Source organism: Cavia porcellus, unplaced genomic scaffold, assembly GCF_034190915.1.
Source record: "Cavia porcellus strain 051 isolate PalLab524CR breed Dunkin Hartley unplaced genomic scaffold, mCavPor4.1 scaffold_22, whole genome shotgun sequence".
NCBI lineage: Eukaryota > Metazoa > Chordata > Mammalia > Rodentia > Caviidae > Cavia > Cavia porcellus.
In genome coordinates this window covers 15,523,239-15,550,097 of record NW_026947505.1, presented here as the reverse complement: position 1 = coordinate 15,550,097, position 26,859 = coordinate 15,523,239, and the positions used below count along the sequence as shown (strand labels likewise).

Genomic DNA, 26,859 nt, shown 5'->3' with positions numbered 1-26,859 from the left:
CAGGGGGGAATGGGGTGGTCAGTCTTCACATGTGGTCTCTAGGAATAAGGGTCTCCTTCTTCTCCTGTCCTCCACTGTCCAGCACCTTCACGCTGGTTTTGCTCCTCCACAGTCTAGGATTTGTGCTACTTCCATGGTGATCAACGGTTAGGTCACAAACATGAGATGTGGCATCACGGAGTGAGTCAGAGGGGAGGAAGCTGGGCTGGAAACACAGCTGAGGTCCTCTGTTGGCAGATGGGTGCCTTCTTAATCACAGCCTGTGTGGGTGTCAGGAAAGCCTTGCCCGGCCCAGCCCTGACACCATTCACAGACCTGGACTCCTCTGGAGGAGGCTGGGAAAGTCCGTCCCCAGGGGGCACCACTGTTTGTTGCCCTTGCGCCTCCAGGACCCCCACACCACCAGGAGGAGGCAGGTGTGAACATTCTTTAAGTGTCAGGAGAGAAAGTCTGCTTTTCTCACCCAAATTCCTGTGTGGTACCTTGTTAAACAAATACAAACCAAGAGAATTTTGTTAGCATTCTCTGTTGATCTACATTAATTTTAGATGTTGTTGCTGTCTATCATAGCTATTACCTTATCTATAAAGTGGTTATAATCAGAGCTCACCAGTGTCATTACTGTTACTGGACCTTGGTGTCCAAGAGAGTTGGTTCTGACACTCTTCAGACATATAAAAATCCAGGGGATGTTAAAGTCCCTCACAGGAAATGGTGTGGTATTTACAGAAAACCTATGCACAAATTACCTGTGGATTATCTCTACATGATATAAATGTTATATAAATCATCATTAGATAGTATTATCTAGAGAATGATGATGAAAATAAATATCCACACCAGTTCAGTTCAGACACAGTTTCTTGCCCATGTGTTTTCAATGCTTGGCTGGTTGAATCTACAGATGTGGGGCCAGTGCATACAAAACGACGGTGTACTGTGATTTACCAGTTATCCTTCTGTTAAGTACCGGGTACAACTGAAGATTCTTCTCCTCTCAGATATTTAACACACAATTCTCCAGTTCCATATCTGATTGTAGAAACATTAGTTTCATATTTCTAAATTGGAGAATCCTAAGTGCACAGGGTAAGAGCCACTGTGCCTGTATTAGGCCGACAAGACCATCGAGGAGAGAAAGAGTCCCTTCCTGAGGCCACTGTCGGGGAATGCTCAGTATTCCTAATAGTCTGTTAGGTTTTCTCTTTTGAGCAATTTGCACGTGAGAGGAAACAGCTCACCAGGAGAGCAGGTTCTAACATTTCACTGGAATTCAGCACAAGATCACAGAAACTCTACTACAAATAAATTCACGTTAGCTCAGTTGAACAACTGATAGCTCTTGAACGGTCTGGCTTACCTGTGTTCCATGTCTGCTAAGGATATGATAAATAAAAATAGTTGGAAAAACCAGTGGGAACACTCCAGCCATACACAGGAGAATATGACAGAAGTTTTGAAGTTTGTCTCTTGGGGGAGAGTCTTTAAAAATTATCGTAGTTGATCCGTGAAGATGTACTCTTGACTTCCAGTGCTAGAAAAGGTTTTATAATTTTCAGGGTTTTCTTCCAGAAAAGAAAGACAGATTCTCTAAGTTATCAAAAAGTGCCTCTGCATTGTTCATTGCTGTTAAGATTGTGGTGTGAGGGGCTGGAGGTTTAGCTCAGTGGCATAAGCGCCTGCCTTGCAAGCAGGCAGTCGTGAGTTCGATCCCCGGTACCGATAAAAAGGAAAAAAACAAAACAAAAGATTGTTGTGTGTCACTAGGTCTCAGTAGGATCCAAGATACTTGACGTAAGAAAGACGGATTCTCCTTGCTGCAAAAGAATGGAGATGTGGTTTATTTCATCCCTCGTTCCCCCATGAGTGACCACAACTGAGGCACACAAAGGTGGCCTGCTGAAGTTTGGGGCCTAGAACTCAGCCACTTTGGCTTTCTGTTCTGTGTGCTTTCTACACCATATTTTCCCTAAAAATATAAATCTATGCATGACATAGTCCAATTTTCATCTTCCTGGGCCCCTGTAGACTTGACATTCTAGAGATGCTTTTGTAAGAATTTTGTTTATTACATGAGCAGTACTGAGACAGAAATATGAGGAGCCCCAGGGACTGTGGTGGCTAAATATCACAGTTTAGAAGAATAGTTTAGGCAAAGGACAAAAGAGGAAATGCTAGTTATATGAGCTCATTTCGACTTGCTAAAAAATTTGAAACAGTATCTTTGCAGCACAACAATGTTTTCTTTTGCTTAGCCCAAAATCAGAGATTTGAAATGCAATTCTCCACACAAATCTGTTTCATGTATTTTTCCTTCCCAGAACAGGGACTTCTGGAATATGAAATCTCATTTGTTAACTTTCTTTGGAAAACAGTTCTATCTCATCACTACAAAATGCAAACTTGTGCCAGATTTTACCTCTCTTGTGTTAGGGCCCTTGAAATTGAGTAATGCTGCCTGGTCTTAGATGACATTCACCAGCTTTAATTTCTAATTCCTAATTTGCTTTTTCTTCAGTGTTGGAGAATATCTGCCCATTTGACATAGGAAGCCAGTTGAATTGTTTCTCTGTTTTCTCTGTGGAATCTGCATTTAAAGGGCTTCTTCCATACAACCAAGTTCTCAAATCATTCCTCACAGATTCATGACCTTATGAGTGAATTTAAAAAGCCAGCATTGCTAATAAGATGGCAAGTAAAAAAATTATATTGAATGAATAAATTGTCATTCAAAGTTGATAGTAGTACGATAGTATCTGTCTCTGTCTCTCTCTGGTCCTATATTGACTTTTTTTAGCTTCTTTGTTGGACGCACAATGAAATCTTAATATCAGCATATAGTCTGAGTAGGCAATTTCATAGTGAATTTTGTTTGAAAAGCTCAAAAAAGCCATTTGAATCCCAAATATTTCATTTCCTGATCAGTCAGCAACTGAAATTCCATGAGTAGATTCCATTACTCAGGTTAAGAAATCATCTTTAGAAGACTGTCCACGGGCATCTGGGAGTGTCAAGAGATGACCTTTACATTAGCTATAAATACATTAGCTCCATAGCTGTGATCTCAGCATGGAACCATTAGAGTAATTTTGATCGTAAATAAAAAAGGTCCACATAGATTTTGCTGGGAGAGGAAGCCAGAGTGGGTAACAGCAGTAGAATGAACTTGAGAAAAAGATGTCATGGCAGAGTAGAGCAGCTCTGAGTCCCAGTTTTCTTTTTACTTATTTGGGGGGCTGTGTTTCTGTCTCTTATATCTCAAGGATGCTTCCTGCATTTGCTTACTTCTTTCTCAAAGGTCCTCACTGCCATTAATCTGATTGACTCTGCATTTTGAGTTAGAAACATAAATTAAATGGCTTCTAGAATCCATGTGCTTTGGGGGGGGGCTTTAAAGGCTATAGCAGCGGGTGAGTGCTCTAATTTTATGGTGGTTTCCTATGATGAGGGAGGCAAACAAGAGGGAGAATGTAAAAGAAAAAAGAGTACAGGTCACAGAGACAAACACAGCATCACACTGGCTCTTCGTCTCTGGAGAGCTAATCTGGACAGGGGAAGGGGTTGGTTCCCATGATTACAGAGGAGGAGCAGGCCCCCAGTCTGCAGGGTAGGCCACAAGTCTAGAACCAGCAAAGACATATAATTCTGCTGGCAGAATTCCTTTTTTCTTGGGAAAGTTTGTATTTTTCCTTAAGGCTTCAACTGATTGAAGGCTACACACATTATGATGCATAATCTACTTTACTTGAAATCTATGAATTTAAATGTTAATGTTGTTTTTAAACTACCTTCATAGAAATGTCTAGAATCGTCTAACTAAATATCCGGCTACTGTGGCCTTCCCAAATTGACACATACAAATATCCATTGTAAATATGCCAGACGCAGTTCCGGTCACCTTGGAAATTGTGATTATCTGCCACAGTGTCATCCTGGAGACATCCTCTCTGATGGTGAGGATAATTCAGTATCTTCTGGAGCCACCTACAAAAAGAAATCTTATTATATTAGTGATAATTTTCAAAAGTTAGGTTTTTGAGTGATGCCAATGCTAAAAGTCAAAAGAATGGTCCTGAAAAATAAAAGCATCTTTATCTTTATCTCAGATTGAAGAAATAGAGTTGTTATTGTGTAACACTTGTCCTCATAGCACAAGACAATGACATCAGACCTTCTCCGAGCATATTAGACTGTGTGGCACCGAATAAAATGGAAGGGTGGCTGTAACATCGAGGAAACAGAAGACTTTTGTGGCTCTTTGCTTGTTTACCTGCAAGGGAAATGCCTGAATTTCTGAAGTCTATATTACACATAGTTTGGCTACGCTGAGAGGAAAAACCTGAATTTCTGACTTTTATCATACAAAGTACCTATTGTCCCCTTCTCGTACCCAGGGGTGAAGCATGGAAACTTTCCATTTATTTTGCCCTTTATTATTATTCTATTTATTTATCCATGTTGCCTACAGTTTGGTTTTTTTTTTTCACTTCATTACACCTGTTTTCAAGTGCTCAGTGAAGCCACTCCACATCCTTGGAAGAAAATGACATACAGGGAATGACAGCCATGGAATCTTCCTCTGGATATGAGAACAAAAATAGCTCTCAGGAAAGAAGCTAGTGGCCACACAGAGGTAGCGTGTTCATGAGGTGACTTGCTGACAAGATAGGCCTACCCCACCCGCCGGGTGAGCAGGGCTTGGGCTGGGTCCCGGCCTATAGACGTAGTACAGAGATGAAGCAGCGTCCGTGAAAACAAACTTTGTCCAAGTCTAAAAGACTCACTCTGCTTTTCCAAATGACCTCAATTGGGAGAGAATTAGAATCAGTCCTGGGAAGCCTCTGGAAAGATACATAGATGACCTGGTGACACTGTTTGCATTGGGCTGAGGGAACTGACCCTGTCAGGGAGGTATGAGGACCACTTCTCAGTGCACGCTCCTTAGTACCCCAGAAATTTGAAAATACACTGTGGAATTCTTACTCCTCTTCCTACTTACCTGTCTCCATACCTACCCAGCTAATTAATTAAGTGTAATAACGCTTGGAATCACCTGGGCTTCCTCTTGCTCTTTAGCTAGTGGTTCAGGTTAACTCTTAATTTGGTTATTTTCTCTTTTCCAGAGGAACTGTACTCAGTCAACACCTTGTTTTTCTCTCAAGCCTACAGGCATCTCCCAGCCTCAGGATCCTTACAAAAGCAATGTCTTAGGCCTGGACAGATTTTGTCTTTGTTTTCTGCATGACTCAGATCTTGCCTGTATTATCGTGACTCAAATACCTTGCCCAGCCTATTTAAAATTGGAAAGTTACAGCCCAGAATTCCTTATCTAGTTTATATTTCACAGCACTATTTTCTTTTAAAGAACTATATTACATGTATATTTAACATCGCTTTTTGGTCTATATCCCAATAGTAGAACTAAGATCCATGCAGGCCAGGATTTCTTTGTTCACTACTCTTTGCCCCACCCATAAATACTACCTGGCTCTCAGAGTTTGTCAAGAAATAATAGCTGGATAAATAGGAGAGAGAACTAATGGGTTTGGCTTTCTAAGTTTATTATGCTTCATGGAGTATCATGAAACAATTTAAGGTTGACATCTAGATTTTTATTCTATTAATAGTTTCTGTTAAGTTTTTGAGAACCTTGCTCTATGTACACATTATTTTTGTTTTGTTTTGTTTTGTTTTGTTGGCACAGGGATTGAACTGATGACCTAGTGCTTGCCAAACAAGCACTTATGCCACTAAGACAAATCCCCAGCCCCTCGATGTACACGTTAACAAGAAATTCAAGAATAATATTCTCTATGAGTGGCCAGTGAGTACATGAAAAGATGCCCATCATCACTAATTATCAGGGAAACTTAAAATCACAATGACGTGGCAGTCCATTCCTATAATTCCAGTATGCTGGGAGGCTGCGACAGAAGGTCCAAAAGTTGAACCCGATCTGGGGAATATAGCATATTAGTGAGACCCTGTCTCAGATTATAAAAGGGGCTTGAGACTTGAGGGATAGCTCAGTTCAAAAGACCCTGAATTTAATCCTTAATACCAGAAAAAAACAAAACAAAAAAACACTCAAAACCCAAAAAACTGTCTCACACAGACAAAGGTAAGCATTGATGAGGAACTGGACTAAGGAAATTCTTTTATACTATTGTGTGTAAGCAAGTTGAACAGTTGCTATTAAAAATAGCTTGGAGGTTCCTCAAAGACTAAAAATAAGATTGCATGATCCACAATCTATTGGGTATAATATGTCCAAAATAATTAAAGTTAGGATCTCAAAGAGATATTTGTACCCTGTCATATTTACTGAAGCATTATTACCAGTAGCAAAGCCATAGAAGTAACTGGATGTCCACTGAGACAAATGGATACAGAAAATGGGCTGGCAGTCTTGGAAAAGAAGGAAATCCTATTGTTGGGAACAGCACAGATGACTCTAGAGGACATTATGTTGAGTAAAATAAGTCAAGCACAAAAAGACAAATATAATATAGTTTCAATAATCTGTAGAACCTAAGTCAAACTCGTAGTATTAGAGACTATAATGTGTATTAGAGATCAGAATGCACATTAAGTATAAATTAGTATAGTGATCACCAAACAAGCCCATACCATGTGCTCAAAATAAAACAAAACTGAATTAAATTAAGTTAAACTAAAATAAGTATAAGAAATATCAGGATGAATTTTGATGAGGAATTTAATGCATCTTTCCTTTTTATTTCTTTAGGTTCAAGGCTTCTGCAATTCCAAATATAGAGGGATCTCTGGGGTATGGTGTGGCAATCCTTTGCCGATTTACATCACAGAGCACACTGGGAAACACAAATTCTACAGAAAGATGGGGAGAAGGTTTCTTTAGTAGACCTGAACCTTGTAGGAACTTGGTAGTCAGTCAACATGGGGTCCAGGCAGCTTGGCTATGCAGCCTTGGTAAATCTGCAGAACTGCACTGAGAAAGGAGGTCTTCCACTGCAGTCTGAAGCTCACCCAGACCCTCCCTACATACAAGGTGTAGCAATCGGTAATAGCTATTGAAGGCCCCTGAGTTTTCTAGTGGTTTCTTAGGCTGCTATAGTAAATGACTACACCTTATTTCAGATGCACCTAGACAGACATAAGCATGACTTAGGGAAGGGCTGACACGTTCTCCAGCTGAATTGTTTTACAGGTTTTGCCCAAATTCTGGCCAGGGATCGCTGTGAACATGGCCCCAGTGCAGGGCTACCAGGAGCTGAGTAGTCATAGGAGGTGAGGACTGGTGCCAGTTTCTGCCTTCTGAGTTTTTGCTGTGTTCAACAGTCTGCCAGCTGTTGCAGCTGCACCCTTTGGACAAATTGGATGGTATCCTAGGCATTAGCCTAAATGGTACCACACACGCAAAGAGCCACAGCTGCCATGTGTCGTGCCTCTTGCTGTTCTTGGCTTCGCTGCTTTGCCCGAGGGTGGCATAGATTTCTACACACTAAGTGCAGCTTTCCAAGATTCACAGATAGAAGTTTGATCATCGCAGCCACTAATGATGGTGACCGCATCTGGAAAATAGGCTGGATGTCATATCCTAATGTCTTGAGTTTTCTTGGAGTAAAATGTGTACAAACTAATTAATCCTATAAAATTGTATGATATCATGCCTTATAGTTTATCCTTCCAGGAAAATCTTAAATTTGTTAGTGTACTTTTCTAAAATGTTATTTAAGGGCATGAATATTTGCTTCCCTTTGGTTTTGCATAATAGTGTTTGCATCAGCAAAATGTAGATGAATCCCCTGGGTCAATCATGTGATCAAAGGTATTAGTCAAAGCATGATTTTGTTTTTGCAGGTGTTGTCTGGAGTAATTGAAAATCACTACTGAGTAGTATGTATGTTGCTGGTGAATGTGATACATCTCAAAATTTTGGTGTTTGATTTGAAACCTAAAAAGAAAATAGAAACAAGGTGAGCTCATGAAAAAGACATATTTCTAATCCATTTAAAAGTTAATAAAAGGTGTAATTTACTGACTACACTTGCTGATGCTATAGGGGCAATCAAAGAACTAAAGAGAGAAAAAACATTCATGGCACAGCCTCACGATGCATACTTTTAGAGTATACACAGCATCTGAAGTGGTTAGGGTGGCTTGACCTTGGGATTCACCCTAAGGATCAGTGGAACTCACTTTTTCTTGTGTCTGGGTGTGTATTGGAGGCCCAGCGTTGGGGTTTATGTCTGGTTCCTGGCCCATTATTGTCTGGTACTGTTTCCCTGACCTATTTCCTGTCCGCCATAAACTGAGCAGCTTTCGCTTGGCCATGCCCTTCCATCATGATGTTTCTGCCTGGGAACTGTCCATCCATGGAATGAGTCCTCAAAAGCCATGAACCAAATGAAACCTCTTCTCACACAAGTTAGGAGTACAGGTATTGTGGCTTCACAACAGGAAGGTTGAAAACATCACCTTTCAGAGCATTTTCAGTAAAAATAAGAAAAATAAGTAGAGTATTGTTCTAATGCTGGCCTCAAATGAAATATATGAGGAACTTTTCAAAATGACCAATGCCAGGTCCCATCTAAACTTTCTAATTTAGATGGTTCAAGGTGGGACTAAGCAATTAGTACTTTAGTGTTTAGAAGCTCCTTTTAATGAATGAAGTTGAATCCACTTGGTGTAGAACAGTTACAAATTACTTGAAATCCAAAAAGAAGTTAAAATGCATACAACAACTAATTTACGAGTTTTTATCTTTTTTAAAGCAATGGTTCATGGAAGAGCTGAACTTTAAAGTAAGTTATAAAGGAAGGAAACGCAGATTGATGTAGAAAAGTCATGTCAGTTTTTAAATCCATGATATGATTTAGGTTTCCTCAAGTTTTTCTATTTCAGTCAACAAGACTTAGATGAATTTGTGAGATGCTTATCCCTGCCCACTGACTGCCCCTACCTATGAGTGCTTTTCATTGATGTCACTCTGGATCTTTTGTGAAATTGTGACTCTGGTTATTGGTGTACCGATCAAGCTCACAGTGGGTTATAAAGTTTCATTGGGCTCATCTATTTCAAAGTGAATGGTCAACAATGTCCAGTTCACAATTTAAAATCATCCCTGCTAGGAGTATTCACACCAAAGAAATTGGCAAACGCTAAAAATTAGACATTGTCTTACACTAGAGATGATTAAACATCTAATATAGTACGCAAGTGATTTCAGGTAGTATATAAATTGATTTTTAGTACTGTATATTTGATGTTTCTAAATTATGTCTCACTTGCCTACCAGTACCTATTAGTTTGGGAAAAGTTAAACCTATGTTTTATGATGGTGCCTCTTCTGTGCTTACAGTTTATTTCATCTCGAATTCCACTTCTCGTTTTCTTTGCACCACTTAAAACAGAAAGTCTCACATATTCAGCCCTCAGAGATGCGTTTGTGTTGGCTTGAGAGTTGTTCTGTGTTTTCTTGTGTCTGTTTTCATACTTCCCCATATCAGCGTTTAGTTTTTCATTTAAACTACAGCAGCAGCACTTTTCTGTTTGATGAGAAAAGATAACTAAGAAAATAAATTAGGAGCCTTATGATAGACTCTATTATTTTTGTTATTCAGTGAAACCACAAATGAAGCAAAATAACGAACAGTCGCCAAGGAAAACATTTCCAGCCATTGCAATTACTGTTTTAATTGGCTGGATCTGGGTGCCAGATTATCCTCTAATCTCTACAAGAATGTTATTTGGAAAAATCTGAAATATGCCCAGCATGAAAGCCACACCGATATGTTCAGCATATTCTAGTTGGTATAACTTTCTCTCAGCCTCCTGCAATATATGAGAGTAGCATAATTTATAGGTTATATAAAAGCACAATTCACTATCAGCATGTTACTGAAAAGTTAAAAAATGTAATGTCACTGAGCCCAAGATAAAGAAAAGTAATGAAACTGTGATATTTTTGTGACAAATACCTTTAAACGGTGTGTCAGCTTGTGTTGGCTCTTGTGCGTGTGCCTAAGTGTGTGTGTGTACACGACTGTGTATCTCTGTGTGTGAGCATACAGTAGAATGAAGGGGATGGTTGAAATTATTTGGGTAGTTCCATAAAACCTCCTTAAGACATGTTTTATTAAGATTGCCCTGAGAATGGCTCCGACAGCTTGTCAGGCTTGTGGGTTCAGAGAAGGGAAAAGGGCTTTCCTTTCTGTGTGCTTTAATTAAATACATCTTGAAAGCTTTGGCATTAAAAATAGAATATTACGTCTTCAGATTGCTGGTTTTGATGTTCTCATTCACTTGGGATACTGTGTGCATCACTTAAAAATATATTTGTAGTAAATTCTACAGGTGGACTCCAGAGAATGTTTAAAATGTATGGCTATGTTAATCAGCTGGGTTTTATTTACCCTGGTCTGGTCTTTTGTTTGAATTTGGGTTTTTTGGTACAATATCAAAATTACAAAATTTAAACTGACATCAAAGCCTCTTAGCATCTGTTTCGTATGTGGGGGCAAGGCCACCGGGAAGGAGCCTGCTCTTAAAAATCCACAAGAATGTGTTCCAGGGGTGGTTTCCACAGAGCGCAGCATCTCCCTTGAATCTTGCTTCTGAAAGGACGGACCCAGGTGCTGTGATTACAGAAACCACCCATGGAAGTTCTGCTACAAATACAGTATCTCAGGCCACACTTAGATCTGTCAGCTCGAAATTTGCATCGTAACGAGATCTGAAGACATAATCAAGCAGACAGGACTGTTTGAGAAGCCTGAGTGCCAATCATCTTGAATATTGGTTGAAGAGGGAGTGGGAGTATACTCAGTGTCTAGATCCAGAATTCTATGGAAATTACAATATTTTCAGGAGTATTCATCCGAACTTCCAAGTACAAGATAGAACTGGAGCCTATTTGCAGAATATTGGCCAACTAGTGAAAACACAAGCCAATTGTTTTCTCAAAAATTTCATTTATACAATTACTAAATCCACTGTATTCTAGATCTCACTTGAATCTGCATCAAAATTCCAGTAATTACACAGTTGTCATGGGAAGTAACTGTTGCAACTGTTGAGTGTCATTACTTCTCAGAGGATCTGGTCTGTGGTGTCATAAACTGGTGTGGGAAAGTTTCTTCATATTTAATATATGAGATGCCTGGGACGAGGATCTAACATGTTTATACTTGATGACGACTTTTACAGGAATCTGCACCAGAGAAAGTAGTAGGTCTGTATCTTTTAATTCTAGAATGGCGTCAGTTCATTCAAAATCACAAATAGAATGAATATATTGGTCTTAAGAGAGACGAGAAGGGGGAGAGAGAAAGCAGGAATACTGTACAGGAAGAGGGAAAGAAGTTTGGTAGAAGACAGAAGGAAAATTAGAGAAGTACAAATCTCTAATATGTCTTCAAACAGTTGCTTCTACTCGTTGGGCTTCATTAGCATCCAATTGCAATGTCAATGCAAACAGATTATGTTTAGCAAACCTATCTAAATTTCATCAGAGTGAGACTGATTAGTTAAATCAAAAATTCTCATAATATGAGGATTCTGTATCCTTCTGTTAGTTCTCATGTTAAAACACTTTGGTTTCTAAAAGCCACTAGCACAAGGCGAGTTGTCACCAAACACAACTCCCTTGTTCTTGCACAGAGCTCTTCTTGTCTTTGGCGTTATTCTAGTTAGCACTCAGGACATCCTGGAAAGAGATGAAACCACCATAATACTTCTCCTGATAGCCTTGAGTCAGTTCACAAATTTCCCACTGCTGACCCTTGCAGTGCTAAAGGAAGAGTTTAAATAAAAGGTCTCCATTACTCATCCACACCTTAGTGCATGCTCAAAAGAAAGACCCCTCCAAAGGCTCAGGAACCTGAGGACCTCGTGATGTACGTGCTAGGAACTCAGGACTCTGGCGGCAGATAGATGAGGCTCTGTGGTCCAGTTCAGTAGCTCAGTGGTGTTGGGCAAGATGGTACCTCTATCTATTTATTAACAAGATAACATTTATTTCAAAAGTACAAATTGAATATTAAACCTAAGACTGCAGTCCATGTGCTTAGGACATGTTTATAGTAACTGATGACTCCTTTCTGCCTCCCTCCTTCTAAATTCCTTCTTTTCTATAAGCTTCTCTTTCTTTACCCACACTCATTTTTCACTTCCTTTTGCACGTACTTTCTCATGTTCAAACCCCAAATGTTTACAAATGTAAAATAACAAGTCAGGATTGTGTCTAGGTCAAAAGACTCTAAGGTACCCCAAAACTCAGTGGGCCAGAGAGACTATCAACCATTTATGTTTCTGATTGATGATCCACTCACTTCTTCAACCAAGAACTTTCTTTCAGAATTTGTGATACCTACAATTTGGCTAAAAACTCCAAATTTAGTATTTTTCATATCCAAGTGAATCATTAGTTTGACTTCATTTGATATATAAGTGAACTTGTAACTGTTTTGTGCCATTAGCAGATATGAGTATGTATTTACTGTATCTTCTGACTTCTCCCCCCAAGCAGAGATTGTCCTCTAAGGACCAAGTGGAGTACTGAGTGAGACAGTACAATTTTCAGTGATGAGTAGATGTCTTAGAACCAGATTCCTAATTACAAGTTAACATGGCCAGCTAGTCTGCACACTGAGTTGTCTGGATCAATGGCCATAGACGAGTTTGATTTAAATAATTCTTAAAGGACTAAGTTTATGCATGAGTTAGTTTTATAATATGTATAAGAACACGTTAAAGTTGATTTTTGTTAGACAGTCTCCATCAAGAATGGGATTGGTGGTATTATTAAAAGCTCCAAGAGAGTTTGTTGATCCCTTCCACTATGAGGAGATTGAGCTATGAAGTTTTATCTTGATGCAAAACATGAGCCCTTCTAACACATCTGGTGCTCTGATGTTGGACTTTCCAGCCATCAGAACTGCGAGTGATCAGTTTTTGTTTTATGTGAATTATACAGTATAAAGTATTTTGATATAGCAGGCCAAATGGACTAAGACACTTGCATTCTCATGAGCTTTCCAGGAAAGAATTCCTGAGTGGTGGGCTGCTCAGGAGTTGTACGCCACCAGCAGCCTCCATTTCAGTTTAAGGTGAAGATTGCTATTGGTGAACCATTAGCAATTGTGGAAATTCCGAATCACTGAAGCGCTTATCAAGAAATTTGTAGGTGAGATGAAAATCTGTGTATGCTCATAAATGTTAATGCTTAGCATGTCACAGAGAAGAGAAATTTGTGAGGTGCCTTTTTGTAGTGAGAAATAGTATAGGAGAATATAGTTTCAACTTGCAATGGCCTGGTTAGTAGCTGGCCCTCAGAAGCATCATGTTTTGCCTTTAGTTAGATTTTTAATATCAGTATCTACCAAATTCCTTCACCTTAGTCAATCTTTTGGGAAAACGCTACAGGAATAAAAGTTGTTCTCTAGTACATTTATGTAAATTTCTTACTGAGATGAAGAAAGCATTTATTCTTTTAGAGTCACCGTGGCTACCTCTGTTTTTTATATTCTACTGTGTTCTAAATATGTGCCACTGGCACTATTCCTGTGTTGTATTTATAACTCCCATGATGGTTTTAAGAGATGATTAGATTATATATAAAGGTGGAATCCTTAAGAATGAGACTTATGCTTTTATAAAAGAACCCAGAGAATTTCTTTGCCTTTCACCCTTTGAGGACACATCAGCAAGAAGACTGCTGTCTGTGAGCCCTGGTACTGCAACCAGCTTTCACCAGACTCTAAATGGGCCAACTCTGAGATCTTGGACCTCCGATCCTCCAGAACTGTGATAAGCCCATTTCTTTTGTCTATAACCCACCCAGTCTCGGGTTTTGTGTTATACCAGCTAAACATACTAAGATGTACTGTTGGGTGAAGAGGAAGCAAGGGAGGACGACAAGTCTTTGGGGACGAGTGTTGTGAGTTTATTATTGCTCGAGGTGACCTCTTCTCACCCTTCACCATGAGCTAGCTTGTGGTTAGCCATGTGGGTTTCACTTACCTTGGACTTTCCACAAGAATCTGCTTATCTGGATCCATTGTTAATACAGTAAATGATATTTTATAAACACTGACAAGTGTCTGCCCAGAAAAAAATTAATAAAACCAGGATTAGGAGAGGCTAATTGATACTTTAAGTTTATATAGATGTAGACTTTGGAAAATACTGTTTTATCTAATTGACATGGCAGCCCATAGGGGAAAACCAAAGCAAGATTCCCATGGAGTGGGAGTTGCACTCTTACAGCAGGAAATCATTATGGTGAGCAATATACGAGTGGAGTCATTCCAGACTTGACTACAATGGATGAAGTGCGTGTCTGGTTAACAGAGACTACCCAGAAATTACCCTGGGAGCACATGGAGGCATTTGCCTGGCTGTAATTTGCTCTGCCTCTGTGCATGTCAGCTGGCAGGGCTTTATTGCCCCCTTCCCTGTGACGTCATGTTACAGGCAAATAGATTGTGGATCAAGAAGATCTGAGACTCTCTGGCTAAAGGGGAATGCCACAGACATGCACAGTCTTAAATACCCAGTGAAGACCCTGTGAGTTTTAAGCAGTTCCTAGTACATGAGAAATTGTTGGTAACAATCCAGCCCTGCCCCTTCACCCAGAGCTGTTCCAGTGAGGAGCTGAATATGTCTATGCATCCCACACTGGCCCCACGTGCCCCTCATATGTTCAGAACAAATGAGATTAATACTGCAGGAGATGCTCTTGAATGGAAGTCTTCAATGGGTTCATTTAATGACCCATCTGTCCAATGACTACTTAGACTTAGACCGAGGTGCACTGTTCAGGTTTGTGCCTTTTTTTGGTATGTTTCTGTATGTCTTGTTGATAGAGCCTCAGTGTCATCTTTTTCCCACAGTACACCTTGTTTACAAAACGCTGTAATTTTGTTGGTTGTATTGTACAGCCCTGTCATTTTGTGTTCCATTATACAGTACAGTGCTAAGGCTAAATAAAAGCAAAGTCATGAAGTTTGAGTTTCCTTTGACCTCTTCTTTGTTATGCATCTTGTGTGTACTATGTACAATTCACGTAGTGACCAATTCAATTAACAACATAGCTGCAGGAAAGGGATTTTGTTATTAAATGAGGAGTGCCTGTGTATTGCTAGTCTGAAGGCTGCAATAACACAAATGCCCCATTCCATAAGTGTCAGCTTGTAGATGTCATAGTGTTGACATGGGTGAAGACAACCTTACTATGGGAAAAATAAAGAAATATTTCACTCATGCATTCATTAAATTTCATGCTTATATGCTTTAAGCATTATGTGAAAAAATACACTTTTAGCTCATGGTGCGTGTATGTGTAGAATCACCCCACATGGACAGGACACCTACTTTTCCATAATAACTGTCCCAAATTTTTCAGAATTTTGGATGTTACCTAAACTATGCCTATTTCCTTCCACAATACCTTTATTCTGTATTCTACTAGCCCCAGCCCAGAATTGTTACCTTTTCATCTGTAATTATTCAAGAAAAATGAAAACTTGGACATAATGTATATATAATAGACAGTAGCTCCATTCTCTACCAAATCTAGGGGCTTATTCTCACCCATCGCTTTAGATTCCATTCTGCCTTTGACATCATCATGAATGTACATGTTCAAAATTTATGCAAAAGATTGGAAATGATTAGTTAGCTCTTGTTGCAGCAGCTTGGCTTGTGAGAGACAAAGCTGATCTGTGTTTTCATCAGTAATCTTGATGTCTTATGCAATTAAACACGGCCATTCAAAATATGTTAGGCAAATATTCAGAGTCAGGTAATGCAGAGGGCGTCTAGAGAAACTATTGTATTTGCCAATGGATCTCCATGAAATAACCCCTCTGCTTGCTGGAAATACAAGTACGAAGGGTGACTTACCCTAAGGCCCATGAAGATAAACCTTTTTAGCCTATCAAAGTTACTCTAATGACATCCTCTTTGGGGTTACATGTTGCAAAGTTACATATTTGTTGAATATGAAGAGATGGATTACATCTTCTTGCTTTGTACATACGCTGTTCTAAACGCGCTATTTCAACATCAGTCATGTTTAATTTACCAAGTATAAGCAGAACATGGAGCTCTTTTGAAGCTAGCAATTTGTATGTCTGCTACTCCTATGATGTGCATTATTCCCTTCTGACTCTGCTTCATGTGAATGATGGGAACGTCACTGACTTACAATGAAAAGCACTGTTAAAATATTTCCACACTCTTTGAAGTATTAGCTCACTGTCATCTCTGTCAAATATGAATCAACTTACAGTGATGTTGGAAAAACGATGCCTCTTTTAAAAAGAGAACACATAGTCTCACATCGAACCTAAAATTTCCACTACAAATAACAGTCTGATTTAATGTCTGCTTCACAAATAAACACTGTACCAAGCTAAAGTTGATTTCAATGATAGATGTAGAGTTTATTTAGTCTCACGTTACATGGCTTCAGTGAAATGATAAAGAAAATGAGCAAAAAGCAATGCTTATATTGCCAGTCAAAGCCATTATATGCTTTTATAAAATACCAGATGCACTTTGATTCATATTACTAAGGGAATGTATGTAATTCAGCAATTAGCAATATAGTGTCTTTGGCATCAGAGAGACCCATATCCAAATTGTAGTTCTGCCATTTAACAGCTGTGTACAATTTGTTGGATGACGAGCTTAAACCAAGAGGAGATACCTCCTCTGTGAAACGGGAATAACGACAACGTTCAGAAAAACAGAGCGACATGTTTAATGTAGCCCTGGTCATCACAGCAGAACAGGAGAATAACCTCCGTGTACAGCTCCAGTTGTGTTCACCGGCTCTTGTCATAAGAACGCGTGTGAAAACCACACCCAATAATAGCACACACTCATTCCAGTGTTCACACGTCTGTAGATCCACTGAGGCTTGCTGATCTAGGGCCACGCTGCCTTCCAATTCGGTTTCAGGTTTGCTCAGGTTGTGCTTAATTGGAGTGAAAGGAGAAAGGACAGTAAATGCCAATGTGGATCACTGATGTATCAGAACCATACTAACCAGGGCACACAAAATTCATAGCTCTTCATAAAGTCTGATAACTCCCATTGGTCAGAATAAGTTTCATGGCCAATAGCAACAGACTCAGAAAGTCTTTCATAGTAGGAGGGGAGGGAGACACACATTTTCTGTACAATAATCTGAACTGTGAAGTAGTAAATGCGTTAACAATGAAGTAGCATTCCTATGACGAAAGGCTGTTTATCCATTTAAAATCATAACATTGAAAGCCAATTGGAACAGCAGTATCCTTATCAGCTGTTTCCAAAAACCTACAAAGAGACAGGTAAGAAAAATTATAGGAAAGCTTTACAACAAAATATTGCCAGTAAGACATTTTCCCCTTCTATGTTTTTCAGTATTTCCCATGTCAGCTGAATTTATTACATATTCATTTTGTCACTTAAAAATTAATGAAGAAAATTTGTCTTTCCATCTTTGGAATAGTATAAACTCTTATCTGAGGAAACCAAATCACTGTGTTAATATAGTTCAAGTATATTTCCATCTATGAAGCAGGAAACACACATAAGGGGTCATTTTTTTAATGTAATGGCTTTATGTCAAATGCTGGGAACATGTGAAAGTATCTTTATCTCATTTCCAATGTTAAAAGACAGTTTTATTGAGCACCAAATTGTAGCTTGATGTTTTCTTTCAGGATTAAAAGATATTTTGGCTTTATTGTTGTTACTGAGAAGCCGACTTCAGTTTAGTTTGAAGTTGTTTTATACGGTGTCTCTTTAAGATCTCTTTGTCTTTGGTATTCTGCTGTTTACTGTAATGTGACTAGTGGTATGTGAATGTGTGTGTGTGTGTGTGAGTGTGTGTGTGTGTGTGTTTTACTCTATTTGATACTTGCTGGAATTCCTGAAGTAAAAAAATTGGTACTGACCAGTGATACTAGAAAATTCTACATTATTAAATATGCATATTTCCTTGTTCTTGTATACTCTATTTCTAAAATTTCAATTACTTTCTTGTCTCATTGTTTTGATCAACTGTCTTTTATATTTTCTTTTTTCTCCCTATACAATATTCTGGGAAATACTTTATTTTCAGATTCATATTTTTTTATTCCTTTTTTTTTTTTTTTTTTTTTTTTTGTCTTTTTACTTTTTATCGGTACCAGGGATCGAACTCACGACTGCCTGCTTGCAAGGCAGGCACTTATGCCACTGAGCTAAATCCCCAGCCCCTATTCCTTTTTTCTTAAAACTACCTATTCATTTCTGAAAGGTTGCTGGTCCTCCTGCATCTTGTCATCCCTACCGTCCTTGAAACCCGCGGCTGACATTTACTTCCTAGTATTTGTGTGTCTCTCTGTAATCTGCAGTGTCTTGGGCTGTCTTGGCTTTTTGGTTTTTCCACTGCCTCAGTCTTGCGTGCTTGGCTTCAATCTCCTAAAAATGCTCTTTTCTACTCTGTAGCTGGGGATATCAGCTCTCAAAGGTTTTTACCTGGGAGGCTTTATGGTGGGGCAGTTTCTTGCCCTTAAGTTTTCCATCCCACAATTCTCTGCTAATGCAGGTAAGAGCCACCTGATGGCCAGTGCCCTCAGAGCAAACAGTGGCTTTGAGACTTGTCTGTTTCCTAGGCTCACGCCTTCTTTACATTTCTACATATCAATACTTCATTGATTTTTTTTCATCAGACTATAAACACGTTATTTACAATAATATACTCATTATTTTTAGATATTGTTTTCTAGAAGGGTTTTTCTGGACAAATGCACGCATTTTGAGAAATAAAAATATTTGATCATCTTTTAAATTATCTGCTTATACACACAAATGATCTTCACGAATATGTGCTGTGTATTGACATCTATCTCAGTACTTAGCATATAGAAGAAATAAAAAAGAAATGAATAGAGCCAATCACAAAATCTCATAGTATAAAATCTGTGAAAACTACAAACCAGTCTAGAAATATAGGGCATTGCTATTTCCTCAAGGAATTAGGAAATCATATCAAATTTTCATTTTATTATAAATATAAATATAAATATCACTAAGACAGATGGTATAACCCAGTAGAAATTTTAATTTTTTAATTATTTGAAAAAACTGAAAAGTCAAACGTTTGATTCAAGTCTATCAGTTATGTAAAGACTTGGATGGATGTCTTTACAGCCAACTTTGCTTTCTTTAGGAAATATTTTCTGCTCTCCCTGCAAGTGACCACATGAGAGACAAAAACAGAAAGTGTTCATGCTGGAAATTCCCATATTTTAGGGAGACATTTTGGAGCTGAGTTCTAGTGGGAAATTTGAGGTCCAGGCATTCATTTTCAGCTTTGTTATGACGTTTAAGCTCTTGATGAAAAACTTGCCTAGATAAATTTTGATTTTTAAAAATGATTATTTACAATATTTCTAATATCAAGTGACTCCATGTATAAAGAAATAGAATTTTTTCATATGCTTTTACAAGGAAATGAATAGATTTAAAAAAAAAACTACATTGATGAAAATTCCTGGGAAAAGAGCAGACTCTGTGTGTGTGTGTGTGTGTATGTGTGTGTGTGTGTGTGTGTGTGTTGTGTCTACTTGTGTGTTTATACTTGTTTGTGGTTCACATACTTTGTGACTGAATTATCCAGCTTGTTCCCTCCCCCAGATGAGGACTTGCATTCCAGCTTCATTGCAGTGTGCAGTTCTTCTGTGTGGTTTGCTTTTTCTTGCATCTGAAAATAATTTGAGAGAAACAGAAACATAAAATTTGATTTGGCCCTCAAAAACCCCTTTTCTTCATTGCTTTTGAAAATTTGACCAGTCCAGCCATTTCTATATAAGGAGAAAGAGTGAAATATGGGTTAATCCATGAAAAACGGGACTGAAGACTTCCTTAAATCCTATTTTGAACAAACCAGGCCGAAATATCCAGGACTTCTTCCTTGGCCCTGAGCACGGCAGCCTCATAGGAGCAGCTTTTTCCCTTCATTGGCAGTTCTTCTGTTTGTTCACACTTTGCCACTGAGGTTTCCTTCTAAAGAAGATTCTTGAGGAAAGTGGACTTTCACAAGAATGAACACTATATTCCTAAAGCTCTAAAGCACAAGTAAAAATCATTTTATTTTCAGGAAAGAGTATAAAATGTTTGAGCCAGGAAAACTCCACTCCAAAATTAGACAAAAAATAGAAAGCATTTTGTAACCCATGGAACATCCAATTTAGTGAAAAGCCACCCATGAATATTTACAAAAGTTTGAACACAATGGTGCATGCTAAAGTTAAGTGGAAAAGCAGGTCTAATATTATGTGATGGTTTATAGCACGATCGTGATTTCTTTGGAAACTAGAGTCCAAAAATAAACCAGGTAAAAACATACCCCTGAACTGTTCATTACTTATTTTCTTTTTGTTTGAAGAATATGAGAATTTAAAAACTCTATTACCAGTTTTTGGAACTTATGAGGTATGTATATTTTTATGATGCAATTCTTAAAAATATATTTTGCATTCCTCCCAACCACATTTTCTAAACCAGGACATCCTATACCTTAATCCTATTAGAGTGATTTGGGCTGCTATCTCCACCCTTCCTCTGATTTTTTCATCTTCTTTCTTCTTGTTCATTCTGGACCTTGGAATGTGTTAGCAACCTTGTTTTTAAGAGATCAGAGAAAGCCAAGTAAATTTCTCCCATATGCTTATCTTATGATTAGGTTTAAAAATCAGCATGGATTTTATATTTGCCCAAGATATACTATGATGCTATTTTTGTAGTAGTGATTTATATATTATTTTGAGAGGCATTGCACTAAGGCAGGACAAGTTTCTAGAGACCTGGGTTCTAATCTTGTTTTTTTAAACCACCTACTAAGAGCTTCATATTTCTATCTTTATGGTCCAAAACATACTGTTATTCTAAGGCTATCTCTCATTTCATACTTTTATTTTGCTGACTTACAGAGAACATATTTTTCTATACCTCTTATGTTATGGCTATTTAGAAATATGTTTATACTGGTAGACGATACACATCACATATTGCAATTTCAGATGGAAATACTTGCTCAAATGGTGACACCTGGTAGGAAGTAAGGTGATTGTTTTACTTGGTGTGAAGAATAAGCAACAGTACGTAGAAGACAATGGAAACCAAGTTAGGGATTATGTCTTGCTTGGGTTTCTCTATGACAGTTTCCCATGTTAAGGCAAAATATCTGATTGCTTTAAGTTCCAAGTTTGTGGCAGGCATTCATCTATCCACATGAATGCTTTGGGTAAAAGTATTCACAAAGATTCAATATATTTTATCTCTGCCCGACTTTTTATATCATCACATTCAATCTCTTTCTAAAATTTAAAAAAGAGGAAAAATCTTCCAAGTTCTCATCTTCAATATGTATTCCATTGATTGTTTAACTGCTGTATTCTGCTGTTCAACACAAATTGTATGAAGCACTTTTCATCTGTTAGACATCATATGTTTTCCTGTTTCTTGCTCTTTTTCAACAGAAATATTTTTCCTCTAATGAAAGACTTTCTGGTATGTTCAAGTAATGTTTGTGTGAATATAATTTCTTTTGTTGAAACATGTTATGCAGCAGTCAACAGGAGACCGCAGACATTCCCCTTTAGTGTGGTACCATTTATATTCAAGTCTCATGAACATTCTGCTTATTTAAATTACCCAGTGGAGAGTTTTGATCAAGGCTTACCTATGGAATTCCAACCTATGTTATTTAAGGTAGACCAGTTGTACTGTTTTAAAAAGACATTTATCATGACCACCCTAGTCCAGTTTTTAAGAAGAAAGGAGTTTTTCAAGCAACATAATTATGCATATTGGAATCAACATGGAATTACAATTATAGCCACCATATGGAATTTGCATACTATTACAAAGCTTTTTGTCTTTCTATGTGGACCTTCAGACGGGCTGCTCAAAATGATTATGGATTTTGCATTTTAGCTAAGTGAGACTTATGACTAGTATTTTAAATAGAATCAATATTATTGCTTTGTTGTGTATTATTCAAGTTTCAGCATCCATAAGTGGTTGACCGACCCAATATGTTCATACACCTGCTCTACTGGAAAACGCAGGCTTCCAAAACAAGCTGAAGTGTTAACACTGGATGAATGAGGATGGGCCTGGGAAGTAAGGAAATAAATAATTATCCAATCCTTTTAATTTCACTTGCACATTTGTTTTTTAAATAACATCCAATAAAATATATTTATGAAAAATGATGACCTTTCCCCACAACTTCTGGGTATTTAAAATGTCTGAAGCCTCTTTTTCCTTCTTTCCTTTGTCTTCTGGGCTTCTGTCTTCCGTTCCTTTTCTCTCTTCCTTCCGTCAGAGCCACACTATCTTTCCAAAGCACAGTGCTAAATATGCCTCCCAGTTCAAGTTAACAACTGAGCCAATATCAAATCAAACAACAAATCACTTACCAGAGCCTTTTCTGGTCTGTAGCTTTCTGCAAACTCACTTAGATATATGTACAAAATCAAACTATTTAATAGTAAGATACTAAAATCTTTCAAAATTTAAAAACCTTTTTTTCTAATTTCAAATATCCTTTTAGATGTTTCAAAAAATGTTGGATTTACTGTAATAAGATAATAGATATGAAAAGATTTTACAAAAATAAAGTAGTTGAAATAGTGTAGAACTTTCACTTTGGGGGGTTGCTCTTATATAATGGAGAATGTATTTTCTGCTATTTAAATTGGTCAAAATTCCTGAGTAGTCAAAGAACTCTTAAGCTAAAACAACACTTTTTAATTAGTTTTATAAAGCTAATATTACCTGAAACAAAGCAAATATGGTAAAAAAATGAAATATTGAACTCTTATGTTGTTGGTAGGGAAAGGAATACTTTTATAGAAAGTGGCAAGAGTGGTAATTACAAATTACCTAACATTTGTTACATTGTTACAAATTCCTAAACATTTGTTTAGGAAGAAATTTGATAATAAATATCAAAATATAATAGTCTTTGATTAGGTTGTGGCTCTTATAGAAATCTAGCCTAATAAAGCAATCACGTAAGTACACAAGCTTAAAATAAACATGATTATGTCTGCTGTGACATTATTCATGATCATGAAAACCTACAATAATTCACAGTAGAATTATTGGACAAATTAAGTCATTATAAGAAATAATGTCTGAATACATAGACATGGATGAGTATTCCTGATCTTTCTTTGAATATAATAAACAGCTTATAAAATAGTATTATATTCTTTGAATATAATAAACAGTTTATAAAATATAAAATGGTATATAGTATGCTTCCAGTAATCTATCAGGAATAAAAAGTTAAGCAGACTTTCATGCTTACAATATGAAAACGCTTGTGATGGAAAAGACAGATTAGTAGGGACTTGATTTCAAAGGTAAGGGGTTTCTGTTTCCCCTTTTGACTTCATGTGCCTCACCGTTATTTAAATATAATTTCAATAAATACGTGCCAGCATTCCTCATTTAACGACTGACTACTATTCCTGCGGTGTGGTTAAATGAATCTGTCTTTATGGGAGGAACTGTATATGGTCTGTTCATTATGAGAACCAAAAAGAAATGGTTAAAGGAAACTCCAACTCAAGGACTCTTGCTTTTATTTGCATAACTCTTACGTGCACTACTGTAACATGTAACATAACACAAGACTACAATCCTGTGCTATACAATAGGAAGATTTAAAGTACTAGATTATGGAAGCCACTGCCAGGCCACACTGCCGCTAATGTGCCCGTGCCATTAGTCTCAATTGTGGATACTAAATCCGAGGGGTGGCTCATAAGCCTGTGTGACTCTCTGCTGTTGTAAGTCAAAAATAGTCATCAAATAGATAATTCATTAATAGAAGAATATCAGTGCCATTTCTATATATTTCTTACAGAAATTAAAAGGCACATATGACAAATAAATAACATTATAAAGAACTAGCATTGAGAACGCTGTAGATTGAATTGCGTATTTGGGGGTAAAAGGTGTTAAAATCAATTCTTTCAGTAATTTTCCTGTTATTAATATTTGTTAAAAGTACAATTATGAGACCAGTATTTGTAGATTAAACTTAGGCACCTCACAATTTGAGAATTAAAAAACTGTAAGTAGCTTTAAGAGAATGGGTAAGTACAACTTCCGTTTGTAGACTGATTCATGAGATGTCAGACTGGCTCTCACTTCTTGCTCAGCAAATCCATGCATTAACCTCCTTCTTGAAGAACTGACACAAAAACACTCAATACCTAGGGCAGGACCCTAGGTAAGGTCTACAGGCCTGATTTTTCATGTCAGATGAATTTGGATTTACAAATCATTGTGAAAGTTGGTACAGGAAACTGAATGGTGAACTCTGAAACAATGTCAGTATTGTAAGCACAGTGGGTTTTGTAATGGCTTTGAAAACCTGGTTTTTGTATAGTCACGATGACTTAATTGTTCAGAATGGTGATACACCGGTCAGGTGTTTGTTGATAGAATTATGCAAGGAGCACTTCCTTGGTCACAAAGCAATGGTAGCTGCCAATGTCTATCCTAATTCAAAGTATGAAACTATGGTTCCTCTTGTAAAACTCTAAAACTGGAAGTGATGTTGTAACTTATTTCATTTGATCTCTCATTTCAGAGATGAGAAACTAAGAATCAAAGAGGCCAAATTATATACTTCATCAAACCCACAGCTCTTCAGACAGAAATGTCCAGGATTCGGCACAAGCACCCTGGTGGCCCAGATGTCCATGTCACTCACCACGGTTGCGCCAAGCAAGATGTCCTAATTAGCATGTGCCTTGGCTGCACAGGGGGTCTCCTTATGGCAGCTGGAGAAGCAGGGAGAGAGCAGCGTGGTTTACAAACTGTCTGCTCTGTGTGTGGTGCAAGCTAAAATTGGACTGGGACTTTCCTGAAGCCCCTCTCCATGGTGGTCTCGACTTTGCCAAAACATTTGCCAGTAGGCAGTGATTTTGCCAGCACAACTGATTCTCCTCTTTTTGGAGAAAAAAAGAATGACTTAAGATTATAATTTGCAAGTTCATGGGTGGAAAATAGCTTGGAAGGAGACAGATGGAAGACCAGGAACAAGACATTCTGGGATCCCAGTATGTGGACAGAATAATGAGAGTGGGGACAAAGTATCAGATCTTTCTACTCCATGGTTGGTTACCAAGTCATCTACAGTTAACCAAGTCAGCTGGCCAGTGTCAGCCAGCTCTGGCTTCAGAGGCTCCGCGGAGCACACAAGGACAGCCAAGATCTTGGGGCCTGGGCCCAGCAACACACAGTCCCCTTCACTGAGGCTGATTAACAACTGGCTCTGCCAAATACCCAACAGGAGCCGACAGTGAGCCCCGGATGTGGCAGCAGTCTCTTGGGAGGCCAGCCAGCCCCTCACGACAAAGTGAATACATTTGTTTCCTTCCATGCTTCAATTGCTTTTGACTGAATACTTCCTGAACCTAAATTATATTCTGGGTATGAATTTGCCTTTTCCAGTTTTTAGAATCTAGTACTATACAGTTACTAATGGATTCCAGAGAGTATTGTCCACCCATAAAGGTGCTCACCACATTGCTTTAGACTAAGGCAGTAATTCTTAATGAGGGGCCATTCAGCACCCCAGATGCAACCCCTAGACATAGGTCCAGGTTCAAGGACATCTTGGGCATCCTGGGGAGAGACTGCTGACATCTAGTGGTTAGAGGCCACTGCTGCTAAATGTCCTGTAAGGCACAGTATAGAATTATCTGGTCCAAAATGCTAGCATGCCACTGTCTAGAAACTCTAAGCCCAGAAGCCCCTGTCCTGCGTTCCATATTGGTGACACTAATTTTTATGCTCACAGACAATGCCCAAGGTTCCCTTTTCTCCACATTTTTGTCAATACTTCTTTCTTGACTTTTTAAAAACCTCCACACTTACAGGTTTGAGGTGACAGGTTACTGCAGTTTTCTTTTGCTTCTCTTAGTGGTTTGGGGTATTTTTTCACTTACCTATTGGCCATTTGGGTATCTCTTATGAAAAGTATTTATTCAGCTTCTTTGCTCAATTTTTAAACCACATTAGGTGTTTCTTTGCTACAGAGTTGATTGATTCATACACTTATCAGACATCTAGTTCACGAGTATGTTTCCCCTTCTTTAGGTTATTTCTTCACTTTGTTTGTTGTTTCCTTTACCATGTAAGAGTCTTGCTTTATGGTAAGCAGGGTGAAAAAGCGCCCATGATCATAAGACCTGTTGGTCCTATTATAAACCACCTCATCCAAAAGCTGCAGCTTCAGAGAGTGTTGGAATATTTTATAGAAAGTATAGGTGAAGCACCTACCTGGACATGATAACAGGCAAAGTCGGGGAGTTAACTTCCAAGACAATCAATGACCATCATGTGGTTAGCATACATGTGCTAGGAACTAAGAACTGAAAGCCAGAATGGCCCGTCGAGAGCTTCTGACTCCTTTTGGCTGAAATTCTGATGTCTGTTTAATGGTCTTAGTTCCTGACCTGGGATATAACTTGGGAACAAGCTATGCTTTCTGCCTATGCTCCTTAGAGTCCAGATCCCAAGGAGCCGGTGGAAAAGGAGGGGTTCCACGCTGACAGAAGTGGTGGATCAAAATAGGAGAAAGGCTGCACTAGAGACACGCAGGAGCGGCTTGGGGACTTGGTTATTGCTTGGTGTATCTTTGCCTTTTGATGACAATTTGACAGACATAGCAGCCACAGTGTGAGAAGGGCTTAGTGACCAGTTGTTTAGGCCATCAGTGACAGAAATTTGGTCACCCCACCAAGTAAGCCACCATGACGAGCAAGGCTTACCGCAATGGGAGAAAAGATTCTAGGATGGACTGCA

At 38.3% G+C, this 26,859-nt stretch overlaps 1 long non-coding RNA gene across 1 annotated transcript in view; it reads left to right on the top strand.

Moving 5' to 3' along the window:
* LOC134472231 (uncharacterized) overlaps nt 1-25,824 on the top strand; it is a 178,846-nt gene extending 153,022 nt beyond the window's left edge. The window contains exon 5 of the long non-coding RNA XR_010042124.1: nt 24,638-25,824. This is a non-coding gene — a long non-coding RNA (uncharacterized LOC134472231). The remainder of the gene's footprint in view (nt 1-24,637) is intronic.
* Nucleotides 25,825-26,859: the final 1,035 nt, after the last annotated feature.